The sequence below is a fragment of the Schistocerca piceifrons genome, chromosome 3, assembly GCF_021461385.2.
Source record: "Schistocerca piceifrons isolate TAMUIC-IGC-003096 chromosome 3, iqSchPice1.1, whole genome shotgun sequence".
Classification (NCBI taxonomy): Eukaryota; Metazoa; Arthropoda; class Insecta; order Orthoptera; family Acrididae; genus Schistocerca; species Schistocerca piceifrons.
The window spans coordinates 204,158,362-204,180,616 of NC_060140.1; the positions used below are offsets into that span (position 1 = coordinate 204,158,362).

At 41.1% G+C, this 22,255-nt stretch overlaps 1 protein-coding gene and 1 non-coding gene across 2 annotated transcripts in view; one reads left to right on the forward strand and one right to left on the reverse strand.

The window, feature by feature from the left end:
• Positions 1–22,255, reverse strand: part of LOC124788514 — a 367,862-nt gene that overhangs the window by 268,072 nt on the left and 77,535 nt on the right. The window lies entirely within an intron of this gene.
• On the forward strand, positions 1,855–1,929 carry Trnas-uga. The gene has a single exon. It is a non-coding gene; the product is annotated as a tRNA-Ser (tRNA).

Genomic DNA, 22,255 nt, shown 5'->3' on the forward strand with positions numbered 1-22,255 from the left:
CGTAACGTCCACTGTTCAAAGTGCCGTCAATGCGAACAATAGGTGACCGAGACGTGTAACCAATGGCACCCCATACCATCACGCCGGGTGATACGCCAGTATGGCGATGACGAATACGCGCTTCCAATGTGCGTCCACCACGATGTCGCCAAATACGGATGCGACCATCATGATGTTGTAAACAGAACCTGGATTCATCCGAAAAAATGACGTTTTGCCATTCGTGCAACCAGCTTCGTCGTTGAGTACACCATTGCAGGCGCTCCTGTCTGTGATGCAGCGTCAAGGGTAACCGCAGCCATGGTCTCCGAGCTGATAGTCCATGCTGCTGCAGACGTCGTCGAACTGTTCGTGCAGATGGTTGTTGTCTTGCAAACGTCCCCATCTGTTCACTCAGGGATCGAGACGTGGCTGCACGATCCTTTACAGCCATGCGGATAAGATGCCTGTCATCTCGACTGCTAGTGATACGTGGCCAGCTCGGCGTTCCGTATTACCCTCCTGAACCCACCGATTCCATATTCTCCTAACAGTCTTTGGATCTCGACCAATGCTAGCAGCAATGTCGCGATACGATAAACCGCAATCGCGATAGGCTACAATTCGACTTTTATCAAAGTCGGAAACGCGATGGTACGCATTTCTCCTCCTTACACTAGGCATCACAACAACGTTTCACCAGGCAACGCCGGTCAACTGCTGTTTGTGTATGAGAAATCTGTTGGAAACTTTCCTAATGTCAGCACGTTGTAGGTGTTGCCACCGGCGCCAACCTTGTGTGAATGCTCTGAAAAGCTAATCATTTGCATAACACAGCATCTTCTTCCTGCTGGTTAAATTTCGCGTCTATAGCATGTCATCTTCGTGGTGTAGCAATTTTAATGGCCAGTAGTGTAGATCTGAAGATCAGCCGAAATTAGGTATCAGTAAAGGAATTTTCACTTAGGACCTATATGCACATATTTTAACGTAACAGATCGCCTGTCTCCCCTATTTGGCAATGTCCAACAACAACGCAAGATTTTAGTCGCCACCTTGCTATCTTCCAGAGTCTTTTATGGTAGCTGCGCCCTTCCACTGGATAAGTAATTCAGGACACCACCTGCGAAAGGTGAACGCTGGAGCTGCAGTACTGCGACGTTAACAGAGAGCGAAACAGCACCAGCAGGTGCTACGGAAGCCCTCAGCTAACTTTCTCTTGACGACCTTGTTTTGTTATAAAGTCTGGTAGCGAAAATAAATTGGCACATAAAATCAGGAATGCGGCCTACAGAAATGTTTGCATGGTAGTATGATCCCTGAAGAGGTCGACCGTAAATCATTCAAGAACTGAGTTCACCTTCAGAAATGGAGGTGAGAAGACTCTTGTCATTCAGTAAACTTATGCTCAGACCAGTAGCGTCATGACAACCAAGTAATGCGCAGAAAATTCCAAAACGAATAGTAGATTTGAAACTTCCTGGCAGATTAAAACTGCGTGCCTGACCGAGACTCGAACTCGGGACCTTTGCCTTTCGCGGGCAAGTAAAGCTGTGAGGACCGGGCGTGAGTAGTGTTTCGGTAGCTCAGATTGTAGAGCACTTGCCCGCGAAAGGCAAAGGTCCCGAATTCGAGTCTCGGTCGGGCACATAGTTTTAATCTGCCAGGAAGTTTCATATCAGCGCACACTCCGCTGCAGAGTGAAAATCTCATTCTGGAAACATCCCCTAGGCTGTGGCTAAGCCATGTCTCCGCAGTATCCTTTCTTTCAGGAGTGCTAGTTCTGCAAGGTTCGCAGGAGAGCTTCTGTAAAGTTTGGAAGGTAGGAGACGAGATACTGGCAGAAGTAAAGCTGTGAGGACGGGGCGTGAGTCGTGCTTGGGTAGCTCAGTTGGTAGAGCACTTGCCCATGAAAGGCAAAGGTCCCGAGTTCGAGTCTCGGTCCGGCATACAGTTTTAATCTGCCAGGAAGTTTCAAAGCCTTATTGTTTATGCCAGTAAAATGATCTATTGATACGTCAGCCCATTTTTTCATTGATCTACATAATAGCATACGCTGGAGACAAGCATTCCATCAGTATAATTGTGTAATAGTGTGTGTGACATAAGATGGCAAAATTTTAAGAAAAATATAAAATCCTGTCTTAAACTTACGCGGAAGATGGGTGGTTTGATACAGTCACATTCCATTTCATTTAACTGAGACAGAGGTTGTGCCGTTTATGCCACATTGTGGGCCATGATTTATTATATCGTATCGAAATGCCGATGTAGCTATGTGAACCGGTAGGAAAGATAGGTATCCGCTTCACAAGTGGTAGATTGTCGTGCTATACGGACCGGGAGTGTGGCAAAGCGATGAGAATGGGTTGAATTGCACTTGAGCAACGGCAGGTAGCAGGGAACACCTACCGTATTTGGCGCCAAGATGCATTACTAACAGCTTAAAATTCCATTATGTTCTAATCTGTGTTCCACGGTGCCAGGTACAAAGAGCTTTATACGTGAAAACTACTGAATTAAATAATAGTAAAAGCAAATAGATAAGTGGCGTGCTACAATTATTAGATATTAGCTACAATCATCAGTGGTATTATGTCCGTGTATTTGGTACAGAATAAAATAACTTGGAATATTACGCCATTTACTCTTATGAATAACGATTAATTCTTATTTCGTTTTAACTCAGCAGTTAATTTCAGTTGTTGACATGAGGTTTCGTACCATATTCGTTATATTGCTAGTTTTAGCAACTAGATCTCAAACAACAAATTAGTGAATACGTATCACGCTGTAGAAAAGGCTTATACGTATGGTTGTTGTATTATGTTTTCAAGCAAACATTGTAGCTTACCGTCAATTGTATTACACCAGTTGTCATACTGCGGCATGCTTGCGGCCCGAATCAAGTGTTCTCAGCCATATTTTATAACAATATGCTTCCAGCAGCAGGATCCAAAAAATGTCAACTAACGTTAAGAGCTTCTTAAGATTGTATTTTTCTCGTTTAGTAACAAACAAAAATAGTTAGAGACAGTAATATTTTAAGCTTAGCTTAATTTTAATTGCAGTTGGTGAATTCGGCCGTGAGCTTACGTCATGGACAGAGTAGCATCGTCGCTGCGGGGTTAATATAAATGAGAGGGGGAATTTTTTATTGTTCGTCTTCCAATGCGAAAAAGGCATCGATCAGTTGCTGTGGTGTAAATGTCAACGGCAGTAACATGGATTCGCGAATGCGCGATATACAGACGGTCATATTCAAATGTGGTACATGTCTGTAGCAAGTAATACGAAATCAAATAAAGGCTATTGTAATACAATGCAATGAGTGAAAGAAAAATGACATTCTACTCATTTAATGAACATTTGTGATCGTGTCTCATACTCCAGTTACTGTTATTGATTAATATAACATACTCATTTGTCATGTGACAGAGCCACAGAAGACAGAATAAATGCCTGGAAAAAATTTAACAGTCGTAGGACTTCCGAGAAATGGAAAGGATTCAACAGGATACATGACATCACTTTGAAAATAACCCGCAGAGAAGAATGAGGTTAAGAAAACAACAGACTGAAAGGGATAGAAAAGGGCTTCAGTAAAAACAACACACGAAATTTGTACAGAACATTCAGAGAAAATACGTCGCAAGAACCCAATATCTATTCCAAACCGCCAACACACGTGAAAATAATCAACTGTAAAGTAACAGAGCAGCTGGAGAAGATGGACTGTTTGCAAAAATCTGGAAATCACACCACGAACACATCACATCCAAAATGCACAGAATCATCAAAAACATCAGAGAAACAGAAAAGGTACCAGAACAACGGAAGTCAGCGATAATATATCCCCTCCACAAGAAAGGAAACAAAACAGACCCTAATAACTACAGAAGAATTTCACTACTGCCTGTGACATACAAAATTCTATCAAAGGCCCTGTTAAATCGGCTAGAGCCTCAAATAGACCCACAGATAGGAGAATACCAAGGAAGGTTCAGAAAGGGAAGATTATGCAGTGAGCAGATCTGATGCCTGAGAACAATATTGACAACAAGAGAGTCGAGGAACACCACAATAACATTCGTCGACTTCAAGAAACCCTACGACTCTATAGGTAGAGAAACACTCTTCAGCACACTGGAAGAAATGAATGTGCACAACAAAACCAGGAATCTAATCCAGGAAATACACTCCTGGAAATGGAAAAAAGAACACATTGACACCGGTGTGTCAGACCCACCATACTTGCTCCGGACACTGCGAGAGGGCTGTACAAGCAATGATCACATGCACGGCACAGCGGACACACCAGGAACCGCGGTGTCGGCCGTCGAATGGCGCTAGCTGCGCAGCATTTGTGCACCGCCGCCGTCAGTGTCAGCCAGTTTGCCGTGGCATACGGAGCTCCATCGCAGTCTTTAACACTGGTAGCATGCCGCGACAGCGTGGACGTGAACCGTATGTGCAGTTGACGGACTTTGAGCGAGGGCGTATAGTGGGCATGCGGGAGGCCGGGTGGACGTACCGCCGAATTGCTCAACACGTGGGGCGTGAGGTCTCCACAGTACATCGATGTTGTCGCCAGTGGTCGGCGGAAGGTGCACGTGCCCGTCGACCTGGGACCGGACCGCAGCGACGCACGGATGCACGCCAAGACCGTAGGATCCTACGCAGTGCCGTAGGGGACCGCACCGCCACTTCCCAGCAAATTAGGGACACTGTTGCTCCTGGGGTATCGGCGAGGACCATTCGCAACCGTCTCCATGAAGCTGGGCTACGGTCCCGCACACCGTTAGGCCGTCTTCCGCTCACGCCCCAACATCGTGCAGCCCGCCTCCAGTGGTGTCGCGACAGGCGTGAATGGAGGGACGAATGGAGACGTGTCGTCTTCAGCGATGAGAGTCGCTTCTGCCTTGGTGCCAATGAAGGTCGTATGCGTGTTTGGCGCCGTGCAGGTGAGCGCCACAATCAGGACTGCATACGACCGAGGCACACAGGGCCAACACCCGGCATCATGGTGTGGGGAGCGATCTCCTACACTGGCCGTACACCACTGGTGATCGTCGAGGGGACACTGAATAGTGCACGGTACATCCAAACCGTCATCGAACCCATCGTTCTACCATTCCTAGACCGGCAAGGGAACTTGCTGTTCCAACAGGACAATGCACGTCCGCATGTATCCCGTGCCACCCAACGTGCTCTAGAAGGTGTAAGTCAACTACCCTGGCCAGCAAGATCTCCGGATCTGTCCCCCATTGAGCATGTTTGGGACCGGATGAAGCGTCGTCTCACGCGGTCTGCACGTCCAGCACGAACGCTGGTCCAACTGAGGCGCCAGGTGGAAATGGCATGGCAAGCCGTTCCACAGGACTACATCCAGCATCTCTACGATCGTCTCCATGGGAGAATAGCAGCCTGCATTGCTGCGAAAGGTGGATATACACTGTACTAGTGCCGACATTGTGCATGCTCTGTTGTCTGTGTCTATGTGCCTGTGGTTCTGTCAGTGTGATCATGTGATGTATCTGACCCCAGGAATGTGTCAATAAAGTTTCCCCTTCCTGGGACAATGAATTCACGGTGTTCTTATTTCAATTTCCAGGAGTGTATCAACAAATGCAATATCCAAAGCGAAGTTTACGGTAGAGATCTCGGAACCAATCGCAATAAAAACAGGAGTAAGGCAGGGAGATGGCCTGTCACCTTTTATATTTAACTCGGTTTTGAAGAACATAATCAGGACATGGAACAAAGGAGTGGGGTAAAGATGGGGAGACACAAGGATAGAACCGTCAATGTAAAATGTCTGACCTTTGGTGATGATGTAGCCATCCATCATAGCAAGTAACAGAAAAGAAGCCGAGGAAGCCCTATAGACACTACACGAAATCTCAGCCACAGCAGGACGAGAAATCTCATATGAAAAAATGAAATACATGGACACAAAATCCACAGATAAAAACCCAGTGATAACAAAGTATGGAAAGATAACACAAGTAAATATTTTTAAATATCCGGAAGAGATAATACAGAAAACAGGACTGAACACAACATCCAATGGAGAAAGGATCATAAAACTACTAAAAGCATAAATGGTTACACGGAACCATTACAACAAAAGAAGTATTTCCATCAATGCCAAATTATGACACTACAGTGCACTAATCTTTCCAGAGGCCTTGTACGCTTCAGAAACAACAGTAATCAAGAGAAGAATGAAAATTATGGAGATGGAAAAACAAGAGAGGAAAATTCTGATAAAGATCTAAGGGCCAGTTCAGAAAGCTGGGTTCTGAATAAAGAGACCGACAAAAGAACTCTACCAACAGACAGAGATGATTAAAAACACCAGGAAAAGAAGAGCAAAGTTCTACGGACACGCACGTAAGATGAACGAAAATAGATTGACCAAGAAATTTTTTTTAAATAATGACAACTAATACAGCGAAATCCAACTGGGTAAAGGAAACCTTGGAAGATCTCAAGAAACTGAACATATCCACAGACGACGTGACAGACAGCGAAAAATGCAGGGAAAAAATCAGAAAACAAAAATTTCAACAAACGCCCAAAGAGAAGGAAACAGGAAAGAAGTGGGCAGAAGAGAGCAAGAAGAAACACAGTGGATGTATGAGAGGCTTTTGGGAAAAAAAGAGACAGGAAAAAATGCCATGAAAATTGATTGTATTTTAGCGCTCTCCTCAACGGGGAATTGACGTTGTTAATAACAATATTAATCATAATAATGTACTCTTTTATGTATGTTAAGAATTAATAGTAAGATTGGTACAGGAAGGTGTGGTGATGCGGCTAGGACGGAAACAGTGGCCACTGGATATCTTTTGATCTTAACAGATCCGCTGCTTGCCGCGAAATGGTCAGGCGAGTTTTATGATAATATACATCGCAATTGCTGTCAGTGAGACTGACAGAGAAAGCTTCTTCCGTTAGTTTTTAGTGAAATCTTTTTGTGTTTGCGTCGACTGACGTAAGATAAGTCATTTATATTATTCTAGTTTCCTCACTTGTATAAAGAGTAATAATTTGTACAATATCAATTTTTAAACAACGTCTTTTGGATTACAAATGTACTTCCTAGTTATTTATTTCAGTTTGATAGTTTTTTGTGTGTATTACTAATGCCGACATGCCGTCCGATCTGAAAAAGTGGCACACTCTACTCTTCGGGAAAAGCTATCCTTCGTCAGTCTATCACTTTGTGACAATTTTTAATTAAGTTCTATTATTTAAAACCATCTGTTCTATTATATTTGGCGTAATAAAAAAGTTCGATTCAAAACCGTGTGCTGCAGTCGCTTGGTATTCTTTCAGATAGTAGGGCGTTAAGATGCCTACAAAATTTGCCCGGAAATTAGAAAAACAAACATGGGATCTCGTTGCAGTGGCGTTGGCCACAGTACCCGCTTACGTAGAGAAAACTGGTTACTATGTAAGCCTTCAGGAAAATGCGTGTAGTCCCACATATTATTTACTTTTTTAATTAAAAATATTTGGCATAATACATTATTGCACATAGTCAAAATGTTTAAGTGGTAAACTTCTAACAGTAACCACTGTTTGACGATAACTGAATTTATCTTTGAGTGGCCACTAGAAACCCACCAGCACCACCACCTTTCGTTGCGGCCTAAGGTGCCGCCCTGAAACGTCAACATTGGCTCTTAAGCGAAAAAGTTTGACGATCACTGTATTACAAATTTCTCTCGTATGAAGCACTTAACTGTGTGCTATCTTCCTCGACGCTTCACCGCGCATACACGGTGAATCACCTAAAACTTGCACTGTAAATGCTTCATAAATGAACAGTGCTATTAACGTGCTGTTTTCACAGAATGTATTGGTAGTCAGGGGCTCTTATTGCTAGGTAATAATGGATTGTAATAATACTTACGAAGTGCATATTTTGTGCGAACATATACGTTTTTAAATGGAACAATGCCTATTGACTTTAACACAGTAAAAGTAGTGTAAATTAGAATGTCAGTGGCGTTTGTTGCAGGGGCTAATGCAAGCTGTTTACGAGTTATCCTAATTTCAAAGTCCGCCCACGGTAGCTGAGTGGTCAGCGCGACAGAATGTCAATCCTAAGGGCCCGGTTACGATTCCCGGCTGGGTCGGAGATTTTCTCCGCTCAGGGACTGGGTGGTGTGTTGTCCTAATCATCATCATTTCATCCCCATCGACACGCAAGTCGCCGAAGTGGTGTCAAATCGAAAGACTTGCACCCGGCGAATGGTCTACCCCTAGTCACACGACATTTTTTTCAAAAGTTCGTAGACCGACTCTTGTAGAATACCTTTAGCAACACAAACTAAAGAACAACACAGCCCGCCCGGTTGGCAGTGCGGTCTAACGCACGGCTTTCCGGACGGGAAGGAGCGCCTGGTTCCCGGCACGAATCCGCCCGGCGGATTTGTGTCGAGGTCCGGTGAACCGGCCAGTCTGTGGGTGGTTTTTAGGCGGTTTTCCATCCGCCTCGGCGAATGCGGGCTGGTTCCCGTTATTCCGCCTCAGTTACACTATATCGGCGATTGCTGCGCAAACAAGTTCTCCACGTACGCGTACACCACCACTCAAACATAAGGGTTACACTCGTGTGGTGTGAGACTTTCCCTGGGGGGTCCACTGGGGGCCGAACCGCACAATAACGCTGGGTTCGGTGTGGGGCGGCGGAGGGGTGAAGTGGACTGCGGTAGTCGTCGTGGAGTTGTGGACCAGTGCGGCTGCGGCGGGGACGGAGCCTCTCCGTCGTTTCTAGGACCTCGGTTCACATACAATACAAAGAACAACACAAGTGCGTACGCTATTTATGTGGATTCTGACCAGCATCGAGACAATTGACCATCACAGGTTGTGTTCGAAATCACCACCAGCAGTCTTGTATAGAACGACTGCTGCACACGTGCTAGAATTTCAGCGGAGATGTCCGAGCAGTGTCAGTAATACGTCGTTGCATGACGTATTCCTTATAGAGAGCGTCTTTCAGCTTTCCCCACAGAAAAATGTCTGTAGGCGTAAAATCCGGGGAACGGGCTGGCCAACGTATAGGTCCTCTGCGTTCAATCCAACGATTTGGAAACAATTCGTGAACACATGCTCTAGTACTTCGTGCACTGGGGGTTGGGCAGCCATCATGCTGCTGCCACAGAGTCCTCCTAGTCTGAAGGAACGTCTTCTAGCATCCGTGGAAAATGTTAGGGGGCTGCGATACTAGTGCGCGTTCAGTGTTCCCTCTAGGAAACGAGTGCCCACGAGCTGGTGTTTCGCTATCCCACAACACACGATTACACTCCGTGGACGCTAACGTTCCACCTGACGAAGCCAACTGGGAATGTCAGCAGACTAATAGTGCACATTTCGGCGGTTTACCTGGCCATGATTGGTAAATGTGGCTTCATCACTAAACGAGATACATCATATACCTGGAGTATACTGTCGTAATGCTCATGTACAGAAGTTAACACGATTCCCATAATCGTTTCCACGCAGTTCTTGGTGTAGAGAGATGTTATAGGGATGGAACCTATGACAATGGAGAATGCTTAGGACATTCGCCTGACTCATGCCACTTCGTAGTGTGACTGCGAGGGAGCTATCCTGCGGATCAACTGCAACAGCAGCAAGAAAATTAATTTCCGCAACTTCTGTCGTTACTTCCCTCTGTTACGTCGTCGAGGTGCTACACTATCACTTTCACTGACTACCATTGTTCCTACACTCCCATACACCATGAGTAAGTCGGCTTTTTCTGCATTGACAAATCTCATTGTCCATTCACGACCTACTGCTTGGGCTGTGACACACTAACTGATTCGCAAGTCGCAGTGCACTCAAGGAACACACAAGTACAGTGTAAACAAACATAACAACATCGTACCTATCATCTACGCAGGTTGAATGGCACAAACAAATGTCGTTGTGGAAACGTTTCAAAATACGATATTTCGTAAACGACTCTCGCTAGAATTCTGCAACAAACACCACTGACGTTCTAATTTACCCTGCTTTGAGTCTGATAATATCAACAGGCATTGTTCCATTTAAAAAATGCATGTTTGTACAGAGAATATACTTTATAAGTATTATTACAATCTATTTATAAGCTAACAATAGGAGCCCCAGACTACCAATCCATTCTGTGAAAACCGCACATCAATAGCACTTTTCATTTCTGCAATATCTGCGGTGCGAGCTTTACGTGATCAGCCCGTATAGCAGCTAGTCCTTGAGCTACATTTGGATTGTATTTGTTCTTGGTTTCTTACTCGTCCCAGACCTTGGGCTCTGGATACAATTGAGGTTAGGAACATTTAACTCTCAATTTATATTCTTACACACACGATCGTTTGGTGTTTTATTACGTACCAAATTCACAGACATGAAACTACTTATGATTGTAATTAACAGCTAAAGGTTTGAGTACGCCACTTACATGTTTGTTTTTACTATTATTTATTTCAGTAATGGCCAATTATAAAGTTGTTTGTACCTGGTACTGTAGAACTCAGGTTACAACATAATGGAATTTACAGATGTTCGCTTGTTATACATAAAATGCTAAAAATTGAGTTATCTTACCTGGTATGTAATTGTGTACGTAACACCTAGTCTTTAAACTACATCTGGATTATATTCCTTTCTGATTTAAGATGTAGCAATGTTTAATGCCCCTTTACACTTTGCACTTAGACTCAAGGCTACCTACTCTTTTTTTTACATTCGTATTGACCAGCTAAGATCACATGAAAACTTAAATTGCTCTTCTTTCCTTGTTGTTGTTTCCTAATTTTCTAGTACTCCATCTTCGAACTGTGTTATCTTTTCCTTTCTTCTGTCCATTTTGTTCCCGACGTCTTATTTCTTCTGCTTGAAATCCTTCTAAATGTATTATTTTATTCTTAAAAAAGTTCCTTTTGTTATTTACGATTTTTTTATGTTGTTTCTTTCTAGTCCTTTCCTTATTTCTGTAGTCCATGCTATTGTCCATTTCTTCTTCCAAACATACAGGAATATTTGTTTCGTTAGACTGTTCTCATTCCCAGAGATGTCCAAAAAAGATTGATCTTCTTTTAACTATTACTTCTGATATTTTCTTCATATTTTTGTAGCTCTCCTCGTTACTTGTTATTTTCCAACCATCTGTAGTTTGTATTGTAGCCATTGTTTTTGTAATAACCTGTCATTCAAGTAGCTTTATTCTGTACAGATTACAGTTCATAGTTAGGCATTCACATCAACATAAACTTTCTGGTCATACTACTGTGGTATAGTTTTGATTTTCTAGGTACACATTTCTTGTTGTAAATATTCTTTGTCACACCATATACTCTCTTCCTTTTGTTAACTCTTATATCTACTGAAAAATTTTCTAGTCCATTCTGTTAAATAGTTTCTCCAACATATTTAAATTTACTTATTTGCTCTATTCTGCCTACTTACGTTTCTATGAATTTTGATGCATTTTTTATTTTTTGTCATGAATTTTGTTTTTTCAGTTGAAATTTGAGACCAGTTCTATTTGATGTTTCTTCCAGAAAAATTATTTGAATAACTATGTCTGTCAGATTTCCTGAAAGTCTTCCAAAATCGTCTGCAAAAGTAGGACAGTTTACATTAATTTAATTTGTTTTCCTTCCAAGAATTATTGATTCAATTTTGCGAATTTTAGCTTCAAATTCCAGATACTTACTATTTTTTTCTAGCATACAGTTAAAAACTAAAGGTGATAAACCATTCCCTTGTCTAACAAAATTTTTTATTTCAAGTAGTGAGATACTTCTTCCATAACTTTAACTTTACATATTGTAATTGTTAGAGTTTCATGAATTATGTTCGCTAATTTTGCTTTAACAGCAGATTCTCTATTGTTTGTTCTCTGGCGAATCACGTGTTTTCTTGAAATCAATAAATGATACTATTATAGGTTTGCTGGTTAACGTTCTGTGGCGAATAAGTGATTTTAAGTTAAATATCTGTTCTGTGCAGCATCTTCCCTTTCGAAAATCACCCTCATATTCTCCCAATTGTTTGTCTATAGCTTTTAAAACTCTGTCCTGGGTAATTTTTGATAATATGCCACTGGAAGAAGTGATATTCCTCTGTACTTAGTGACATTTTGTTTGTCTCCCTTTTTATGTAGTGGGTGGAATAATTCTATTTTCCACTCTGATGGGATCTTTTCAGTTTTCCAGATGTTCTAAAAAAGCAGTTGTAGATCATTTATAACCTTTGGTTCTGACCATTTTAATAATTCTGCTGTAATCGATTCTTCATCATTTGTTTCATTGTTTCTGGGTGATTTGATGGCCCTGTTGGTGGGTAATATTCCTCCAGATGTTGTGATACCAGTTATTCATATTTTCGCTGATTGTAGAGGCAATACCCACAGTTTTATGTGGAAAGAACACGTCTACCATGTATCCCAGACATAGAGATAGGATGTAAAATTTCAGTTTAGTGTAGAAACAATACTTCTCCTGCATAGGTGCTGCTTTTGCTCTAATTGTGTGCGTCAGATACCAGCGCAAGACAGGCAACTCACCATTAATGTAGTTAATGCTCACAACATGAGTGGCAATACTGCAGCATTTTACGTAGATCATTCGTGGGAGGCTAAGGAAAGTCCGGACGAAGTTTATTGTTTTATCTTAGACGACATTAATAGTGAGTTACCAAAGTTCTACCAAGTACCTACACGTATTTTCTGATGGGTGTCCCGGTCAGAAGAAAAATAACACTGTAATTAGATTTCCCCAAACGCTCATTACTACTGGAATATTACAAAACGTATACAATTGTCTTCCTGTATATATGCATTCTTTCATGCCGTGTGATCCTGATTTTGGTATTATAAAGGGGAAGATTTGCGCACCAGCCAGAATCTATCAACTGAGTGAATACGTAAGAGTAATAGTAGCCTCGAAGAAGAACAACAGATTCACTGTTAAAATCATCGGTCAGCAGACATTTTTGATTTTCATTATTGGTGGCCAAAATACTTCAAGAAATAAGCACTTTCAGTGCAGTCTATGGGAAGGAGAGTAAATAAAGATGAAAAAGTGACATTCCATGTAAATGAATTTATGGAGTTTTAATATGAATAGGATCGTGTCACATAAACGGATTTCATTCATGAGCTGGTTGTTCATAACTTTAAACTGTTGCTTTCTACAGTCAGGCGTCCATTTTTGTCATGCGCTCCTGCTTATCCATAGGCTTATGTGGAAGTAAATGATAAGAATCTGACATGAAGAAATCGTAGCCATACATACCAACTGAATATCGTAACTTTTATAATGAATACTACCTACACCTTCCACAACAGCTGGTGACAAATTATGTTGATAAAGCTCCATTTTGTGAGTCATAAACCATCGTAATTTTTTTGATACTAAAAAATCCTGGAACATAGGAAGAACAGGTCTTTTAATCTTCCATCAATTTAAAACTTTCTGTAGTAAGAAGTAAAGTCTCTAAATTCATTACAGACTATTACTGTTTTCTTATTTCTTAGTTATTGCCGTTTATTTGAGAAACAGTACCTCTCGATCACTTTAGAAAAAATTCTGTATTGGTCTCATATTATCGAACAAGATGTAAAGATATTTACTCTCTTCAGCAGACAAAACAAAAACATCCATAGCTGTCCTCACTAGATTATCGCTTGCAGAATGTTTTCTTCATTACGTGGGAAATTTGACTGAGTGGGGAAGTGTTGTTTCAGAAATAAATGAATTACATGCATCGTATGTGTTATTTGATGTAAGGTAACAGGCTTATATTCATGAAGTTCGATCTTTTTAACCATTCTTAGTGTACCACTTAGGTTTTATCCATCTATTTACCCGTTTATAATCAAAACCACTGAAACAAGTGAATGGAATTGGCACCTAGACCTTGCGTGCAGTATTACTTCTCTTCTTTATTCCATATTATGGGTATATAGCTTTTTGATCATTGACACTGTACATAGTTTTCTATATTTTAAAATATTCCACGGCATTTATTTGGGATCATATGTTAATTCCCTTCTCTTTAAAATATTGCGCGGCATTTATTTGTGACCATACGTTAGTTCCATTCTCTTTTCGTATGTCTTGAGTTTATATTACTTAATGAACAGCTTATGTTCGATGTCTGGTTAGTACAGGTTTACAGAAACTGAACATAATTCCTTGAATCTGGTGTAGTATAAGTCTAATAGAAGGTTTGTTACGTTACCATTCTTTATTTTTTAATGGTCATGACTACATAAAAAAAATCGTTGGTTAGTAGCGCCATCTTTCAGTAACTGTTTTCGCGTAGCTATGAAAGTTATGTGGTGGATAGTTCTCTAATAGCCGTAAAACAGGCACTTCTTCGTTCCTGTAGGTAAAGGTGTGAGTGATACGCCTTAATCGCATCCGCACATGGACTGTAACTGTTACAATCGCCTTATATTGAAACAGAAGTGTGGCGTTTGAGCAGTGGATACATTTATAGTACATGGCTGACGTCGTAAATTATGAAATCATGACGACCTTATAGGTAGGATCATAGCATTATATTGCCTGCAAAATATACTTTCGTATGTCTTCATTTTTGTTGCGTTCTGTTAAATTTTTCAGTATGTAGATGACAATAAGAGCGATTCAGCTCAACAGATTAACAGGGTGTATAATGTTTGGTGGCTGACACTCACTGAATTAAGAAATCACGTTTATTGGTATGTATCATATAATGGAAGTTTAAATACTAAATGCACTTTGCTATTGTTCACCTCTTATACGCTATTTTCTGTATTTTGGATCTAAAGACGGCTCGTCAATGAGCGAAAACTATTAATCAGTATAGGAATTTTTGCGACCTTGACTTAGAATTTTTATTCATATATTTTATTAAAATCTTGTTTTCCGTTTTCATTCATTCCGTTCTGCAGTTCACTGTACAATGAATACACGAAGATGCCTGACGTCAGTTTCATTTGTCTACTTGCTAACGTATCCAAAGCTGCTCTGCAATGTGAACTGCTGCCTGACAACTTTGCATATGCTGTATTTTTTGTACATTCTTCGTTGCAGTCATTGTCCCGGTGAAGTCGGTGCCGGCATCTTGCAACTGGCTCCAATGGAAACTTACGGTTTCGATGCATAAATCAAAATAAACCCCAGATCTCTTTGTTAATTCATGTACAGGGCACAGGTTTGTGGACTTGCGTAAATATTTTTGAAAAATATTCTATTTCATTAGCTGTTTACTGGAGTTGTGTCGTCAGTGAATTTTATATGAAGTGAGATATGTGAGAATTCGAGGGCGGTTAGAGATGTAGGACGTATATCTGACGCGCTTCGCTTGTAATTTGAATTTAGAAGTCTCCTGAGTTGTTCAAGTTATTGTTTAACATATTTACCGTTTGGGAATGGGATGGCCTGGACTTCGGAAATTTTCATTAGCACTCGAAGTTTAGAACTGGAACATGTGTCAGTGAGGAATAAATATTGTGCACTCGTGTTACCTCTCACGGGAAAGTATCGTGGTGCCCGTTTTCAAAAGGACAATGCTCGTTCACACATGACACGTCTCTCCATCAACTGTCTGCGTGATCTTGAGGCTATGTGGTGGCCAGCAAGTTATCCAGATCCATCCCGGATAGAACATGTGTGAAATCAGCTCTGACGTCAACTCCACCTCAGGTCCAGTATCTAGGATCAATGACCAGTTACAGCAGTGGACCAGCTTACCTCAGGAAAGGACACAGTGGCTTTATACACTCTTCCCAACCAAATCAGTACGTTCATCGAGGGCATAGGGGGTTACTAGAGTGGCGAAGTGGCGATCCTAAATGCTACACTGAAATTCACTGACTAATGCAGTATGCCAGAAGTCGCGATGTTCGGAGAATTCCAATGGGGACAACGAAGTTGTAGAAGGTAAGAGATAATCAGTACTCTACTAGAACTATTAGTGAAACACTTTGTGCAGACTGCTGAGGATTTGTTCTTGCATTCATGTTCAGGTTGAACCTAACCCTTTTTTCTGTGTTTGCTTACATAGAAATTTCTTTTTGTATAGGTGCTACCTTGAGCAAACATAATATTTTTCTTCTTTACTCAGACATGTTTTCCTGAAGTTTCAGCATCATCAGTACTTCCTTTTATTTTCTTTCTATTAAATAATACGAAATTGCTCTTTACTATCTGTATGTAAAGAAATTTCAGTTTATAGTAAAAATATTCACAAATTTGGAAACAGATACCTTGTCGGCACATACTGTGGTGTTAGTGATTTCCAGTATTTTGTTTTAAAGCTGCTTTTCTTTCACAGTTTCTCCTCTGCAGTCATATAGAACATAATGTAAATAAGTTACTTACATATAAAATACTACGGGGAATGTTATGGTTAACATTAATTTTATTCTGTGTGGAAGAATGTTTGTGTGTGTGTATTTGTGTGTGTGTGTGTGTGTGTGTGTGTGTGTGTGTGTGTTTGTGTGTGTGTATGTGCGTGCGTGCGTGGGCAAGTAAGTGTGTTTTAGAGTGAGTGCATCAAGATTGTGTGTGTGTGTGTGTGTGTGTGTGTGTGTGTGTGTGTGTGTGTGTCAGTAAGGTGTTCTGCTGACGTATATCGACATCTGCTACTTTTTAGTGCACTTCTGTTTTCTGGATGCCTAATACTGAAATTTCTGGTTGACTGTCCAGTATAGACAGTATTGAAGTCCTCACATGTCAGCTTATAAATACCAGATGTGTTGTTTATCTGTTTTGGTTCTGGTTGTTCTTTGTTTTCTCTCTATGGAATTATCTGTTCTGTAGGCTATTTTTAATCCTTGTTTCATCAGTAAATTTCGGTAAGTTTCATTCAATTCTGCGACGGTTCACATTTACAAGATGTATAGCAGCTAAGGGCTAATTAATCATACTGATTACAAGTTTGTTTGTTTGGCCATCCTCCGCAGCAAACGTATAAATACTTGTTTTGTAAATAAAACTGCCTTCTCCTGCTGCTAGTTGCTTTATTTATCCCATACGCGTTTCTCCTTCTCCTGTTCTAAGGTATCATCAGTGGCATCTATAACGATACAGTTTTGTTAGTTTTAGATTATTAAACAGTTCACTTTGCGATTTTTTTGTAAAAAAAGTAATTACTTACGATTTGCTGATCTGCGTTTCGTCACATCTGGTCTGCAGGTCGCGCTACCACTTTTATCACTTTTACAAAAAATCGCAAAGTGAACTGTTTAATAATCTAAAACTAACAAAACTGTATCGTTATAGATGCCACTGATGATACCTTAGAACAGGAGAAGGCGAAACGCGTATGGGATAAATAAAGTAACTAGCAGCAAGAAAAGGCAGTTTTATTTACAAAACAAGTAATCGTATTAATTATCGTATGAGAAGAAACTAATATGTATGTGTGTGTGTCATAGTGTCTGCTTCATATAGGTGTCTCATTAACTGTAACACTGTCATTCATCACTATGAGGTAGCGCCAATCGACTGTGTGAGGCAGTGGCCTGATCTTACAATATCCCTCCGATTCCACTTCATGCTGATATAAAACCATCTTGAATTTACGTGACCATGTTGCTATTTTGTTTCAGTTTAATTTTCCATGAGTAAACGAGTGACTACCAGGTTCGGTTGTAATGGCTCTTCAACAACTTCTTTGCATAACTGCATCTTTCAGTTAAGATGCCAACAGTGCCTCTGTTACTCAGGGGTAGCACCTAGGAGAAATGCAGTCGGTTTGAGACAGTGTGGTGTCACCGAGGGCATTGCAGGCAGTAAGGAGTGTTTGTTCTGTTTGTACACAGTTGCACAAACAATACAGCCCTTCTCTTTAGGCACACATTCATAGCCCAACTGGTCAACCAATCTCTGCTGAGCAGGTTACCAACCTGTTTGCCTGTGTTTGGGCATATTGCGACTGTGTGGCACACCCTACCTGCCTGCACCACAGAATATGGGATGGCAGGTAGTAGTTGGGTCAAGCAGGTAGAGGTCTGCCAACAATTGATGCATCTGGACCATAGACCCAACCGCTATAAAATCGCCCACACAGAGGCAAATTGGTTGGGGCAGACCCATTTAGCAAGGGGGTAGGCCAATCATTGGGCCTATTTATGGGGATATTTAAGTTGCCCATGGAGAGGCCTACCAGTTGGCCACCCCCTCCCCCTTCCCAACCCCACCCCTACCTCACTGAGTAGGTCACCGACCCATGTCACTGTGTGGGCACACTGCAACTGCATGGCAGACTCTACCTACATCCAGTCACGTGGCAGCTTTCACCATGCCAAAAAAGAAGGGAAAAAGGTGGAGCCAATGGACGCGGCCAACAGACGCGACCACTATAAAATCGCCAACACAAAGGCAAACATGTTGGCATAGATTCGCTCAGCAAAGGGCGTTGGCCCACTGTGGAACCTGTGAATGGGTGTATTTAGATGCAAGCATGAAAATGCCTAGGGGAGGAGCTGGGACATTAACTTCCAGTTGTGGAGGTCGGACGATTACGCGTCAGTTTATAATGTTTTTGAGTCTGACCTTGGTCAAAAGAATGCAAATGGCAAAGCCCTCAGAGCCTGATAGCATCTTCTCTGGACTCACGCGATCACGTAAACAACACAGAATAATATGAGTGGTATTTGTCTAAGTTATTGGGGAGAGGATGTTTGACACAACAGTGTCGCTGGAAAGGCGTTTCTGGGCATGCTTTCTGCCTTATGCGGGAGCGAATCTGATTTGCTCTCTCCCGTTCGATATGCGAGTGTGAGCTTAAATTTTATTGCGAATTTTTCTGATCGGTAGCTGTGTGTCGCATCCGCACAGTGATTGGTTGAGGGCAAGACAATTAGGCACTGCACCAAGTCTAGGTGGAAAGAGGCAGTCTTGATGTGGATACATTTTGTCAGAGGTTGGACTGAGTGTTCGAATGTCAGTGCAACTTAGTGTGGAGACTCTCGCTGGACAACGGGGGCAGACTGCGGGTGCACGAAATTAGCTCTCGCCACTGGCGCACGAGGTGAAGTCGAGAGCCGCCGTCGCAGCCTTCGCTGGCTGCTGTAATCAGCGAGTCTGCCACATTAAGGGCTGCAACGCACTAGGCAGCCTGGCTGCGGCAGCCAGAAATGTTGAGCAGCGAGTTTGAGGCAGCCAGCTGACAGTCGTGATCGATCAGCCGAACAAGATGGACGTGGAAGATGTAATAATTGCCTACCTTTTGACTCTAAAGAAACGCAAAGCCAAAAAAAACATATTGGATTTATCATCTATTTGTGCAGCGGCACACAAGGGCTTATTTAAAAATTGCTTCAAGGATCTTCGAAAGTACCCAGATGGCTTCTTTAATTATACAAGAATATCAGTGCAATCATTTGACAACCTTTTCGAAAATATAAGAAATTCTATCATGGGTACTAGTACTCGCATGGGAGCTTGTATAACTCCGGAAGAAAAATTGTTGATGACTTTGAGGTGAGTACAAACAACAAATATACTTTATATATACTTTATTTTTGAAGCGTCAGGCGCTAATATGATAAGTCACAATCTCCGTAGGACTATTTCCATCGTTTTACTTGCTTTATGCGATACTGATTATAAGTTCACATATATAGATGTCGGAGCGTGCGGAAAATGTAGTGACTCATCTACATTTAAGCAATCAATTTTGTATGAAAAACTCAATCACAATTTACGAATACCTGAGAAAACCCCGATATCCAACAATGGAGTATCGATGCCATACGTCATTGTGGGAGACGAGGCATTTGGTTTATCTGAAAATTTAATGCGTCCTTATGGAGGAACGAGCTTAACAAACGAGAAAAGAATCTTTAACTACCGACTTTCTCGGGCTAGGCGTTTTATAGAATGCACGTTTGGCATTCTGGCAAACAAATGGAAAATTTTTCATCGTCCAATGGACGTTCGAGAAGGCTTTGCAATTGCCATAATAAAAGTGCTTTACACAATTATGTGCGCGAAAGAGATGGTTTTAAATTTGAAGACACATTGTATATACCTCCAGAACTGGTAATTCCCCCAGGTCATACAGGCAGAGGGTGCCGCTCATCATCACCATATAGGGATTTATTTGCTGATTATTTTACAAATGAAAATGCGCTGGAGTGGTAAAACAGAATTGCACTGGGGTAGTAATTATCTGTGTCATTTAGATAACGTATGTAACTATTACTGCTTCCAAATGATTTAGTATCAATTATTGTTAAGTGTAAATTTGTAACAACAACAACGACGCTGTACTATTGTACATATAAGTAATTTTTTTCCATCTGATTTTTCGATAAACTAGTGTAATTGATGTTCTGATTTCATTTCTTTTTTGTTTCATGTCATTGTGTTAAGAAAACTGTAAACAAGTTTCAATGTGAATATTAATGTTTATGTCAAATGTCAAGCAATATTGTAATAGAATTGAAATGTAACTAATTTTGGAACTGTTGTAAGATGTTTAAAATTGTAATTGTGCGTCTGGTCCATACGTAAGCAATGTATTAGGATATGTAGAATGCAAAACCTCGGGTGAATACCCGGCCTGTAAGGGAGCGGTAAAAGGTGGATGGCAGGCGAGCGCGGGAAAATGCGCACGGGCAATGTACGGCACAACGGGCTCTGCAGTAGTAGTTGGAGTTTGGCACTGGTCTGAGCAACACCTTCTGGAGCGAGGAGGCTCTCCTGGGAGACGTAGTTTCACTGAGCCTCGGGATGCTGTTCCAACGCTCACACAGCATGGCAAAATTCTATAGGCACTAAATGGAAAAGTATGGAGACGCTAAGAAGAATTAAAGTGCCGATACATCAAGAGCCATAGCTGTGGTTATATATGTGCTCTGTGCCTCGCCATCTCGCCGCCCGCCAACCGCCGCATCGATACAAGCAGGTTGAAACTTTTAGTACTGTATTCGTATGGACCATAGAGTGAACTGTTCAATAATAACCTAAATTTTACCAGAACTTTCCCCTCATTTAATTATCCTCACAACTAACCTAGACAGAGTCCTTTCCAAATTTTGTGCAATCCGAGTGTCCCGAAATGAAAAATTAAATTTTGCGTTAATAATAATTACTTGCAGACCTAGTTATGTTAGAATGGTGTTTAAAGAACTGTTTTGTTAATGAACCAGTAAATGAATAACGAAGCTCTAACTAAGTTGAAAGATAACTCTAATATTGATATAGTAATGAAGTTTAATTATTTCGAGACAGATATAAAGGTAATTAAATGAGAAGTAAATAAGATAAAAAGAGTAGTAACTCATATACTGGAAATCTTGAACGCATGATAATTTCAGTAATCAATTTTTTAAATATAGTGACCATAACAGTTTCAGGGTCGTCGTCCCCCCCTTTTATTCATTTGAATTCTGAAGTGTTCCACATTGGTTTGACCAGCAAAAGTTAAAGTCAATATATAAGTCATAATTTATCAGTGTTTTATCTTTATCAAAATTGACATTTTGTGTGTGGCTCGAAAGTGCTATTTCTAGGGTAACCAATGCCCGATTTTAATCAGATCAGTAGACAGTACGAAGTTTTGTAGTATACATTATAGTGTGGTGTTATGTATTTATGATTTTTCCATATCAGTACAGAATGTGAAACTATCAGTTCAATAGATTTTCCGGTTCTAAAGTTTTACTATATTATGCAGTGTTACTACGTGTTGTTTTGCTTGAATATACTTGTACAGGGAAGAAACTCAGTTAATGCCTAATTGGGCTGGCGACCGTAGTATTATCAAATTGGTAGCATCTTCAGTGTTGCTTTTGGTCCATACTGACGTGTAATTGCATTTTGAACTTACTTGACGGATCATTGTTATTACAGAGTCTGATTTGCCACCATTCAGGTACACGCGGTCGATATCTGTAAGAAAATCCTTTCTCATAAGGTGAACCCCGCTCAATTACCATAGCACAGGCTTTAACGAGTATTGTGTGCCCCCACGTGCACGTTACAAATTGATACCCTCTTTTCCATTATTGTACGTATAACAAATGTTCATTATGTAGTAAATAAAAAAAAAACACCGCATTCATTCTTGTCATTTTCACTCATATTGTGCTCACACATTATATTTGTTATTTCGTCCCAACTCCTTCTCTTCAAATGACGATCACTGTATTCTTCTGATGAAATATCCCAGATTGCTCTTCAGCTTTCAACCTCACGAATAAATTTCTCCGTATCAAAAGGCACGGTGTATTTCGTCTCTCGGTCACACGAACACACGGTCT